Source organism: Mandrillus leucophaeus, unplaced genomic scaffold (genome assembly GCF_000951045.1).
Source record: "Mandrillus leucophaeus isolate KB7577 unplaced genomic scaffold, Mleu.le_1.0 Scaffold1831, whole genome shotgun sequence".
In the NCBI taxonomy this organism is placed as follows: Eukaryota; Metazoa; Chordata; class Mammalia; order Primates; family Cercopithecidae; genus Mandrillus; species Mandrillus leucophaeus.
This window is the reverse complement of record NW_012101845.1, coordinates 24356-25930: the sequence shown is the minus strand read 5'-3', so window position 1 is coordinate 25930 and position 1575 is coordinate 24356. Positions and strand designations below refer to the sequence as shown.

The 1575-nt window shown below is 38.6% G+C and overlaps 1 pseudogene; it reads left to right on the top strand.

Moving 5' to 3' along the window:
* The window catches only part of LOC105538029, a 15688-nt pseudogene that overhangs the window by 13742 nt on the left and 371 nt on the right, over positions 1–1575 (top strand).

Genomic DNA, 1575 nt, shown 5'->3' with positions numbered 1-1575 from the left:
CTGCTGGCGTTGGTCTTGTTTTAATCATGCATTAAGATTGTCATGCTTAGCACTACTAGGGGCAGAAAGTAGTGACCAATTACTTGGTTGTGTATATTAATGAAATTGTGGTACCTATGGACCATATGAAGTCTTCAGGGACCGATGTCTCCAATTTGGATCTCTTTCTGTGTATCAGGGGCATCCAATCTTTTGGCTTCCCTGGGGTGCATTGGTAGAAGCATTTTCTTGGGCCACACGTAAAATACACTAACACTAGCAATAGCTGATGAGCTTTAAAAAAAATCACAAAAAAACTCATAATGTTTTAAGAAAGTTTACAAAATGGTGTTGGGCCACATTCAAAGCCATGCTGGGCTGCATGCGGCCTGTGGGCCGCGGGTTGGACAAGCTTGCTGTATTGAGTATGAAATGAGTTCTTATGAATGAGTTGGTTCTTAAACTGGTAAGGAAACTTTGTCAGATAGTATTTATTTCCATAATTGGTGTTTTCCTATGAATGAATACATGGTGAAAAATGAGGGGCGTATGTATATTAAAGGTGCAGAATTAAATTTGTTTAAATATCTTTTCTATTTTGAGCTTTGATTTTGATACCTTCAAAGAACGTATCAACAGTACTGTTTCCAACTTGAAACCTCCTCAGCTGTTCTATCCTAGGCCTATGGCGTCCTCTAGTGGCCACTATGGGCGTCTCTGATCCTGTTACCCTCCCCAGCAGTTCCCTTCCTGTCCCATTCCCCATTGCTCTGGACTTGGGTTAAGCCAGGCCCGCCTCCCCTGCCCATATTCTACAGAATTTTACCTCATGTAATCTCCCTCCTTTCTATCTCCTTTCTAGTGGTTTACCTGCATCAAGAAAATTTCTTCTTTTTTCCCCCGCTTTGTATTACCTTTTTTCTCTCAGTCATTTTTGGTTTTATGTGTGTGTGAACTGAAAACAAGTCCAGATACGGAATAAGTGTGAGAGAAAATTAAATGATGTGCCAGGTGTGGTGGTTTGCACCTGTAATCCCAGCTATTCAGGAGACTGGGTTGGGAAAATCACTTGAGCCCAGGAGTTTGCCAACAGCTTGGGCAACATAGCAAGACGCCATCTCTAATAAAAAATAAAATTAAAAATTAAAAAATTTTAAATTAAAAAAACTAAGTGATGTATTTATGTCTTTCCACCCAAGTGAATTTTAAAGTAAAAATTGAGAAAATAATTAGAAATAACTACCTCTAATGAGGTTGTAATAAATGTCCCAACATGCCTCAATATCTACAGAATGATTTTACTAACCACTACCTAAAAGTCAGTCAGCCTGCTTTTCCTTAATCAGCAACATCTGATGCAGAAGAAATAGTTTATATATTTTTCTATTGTGTCGAATTGCTGGTTTTGCATGGATTTTCTTCCTACTTGTTTTCATCGTGAATATACAATACTTGTTGGCTGCCCCCTGGGAACCAAACTACCAGTTAAAATACTTCCCTTAGAAATGTCATCGAAGTCTAGACAGTCATCTTAACTCCAGCTATACCATCTGTTCATGAGTTGGAAACTGTATCTAGTTTTGTATCAACAGAAAA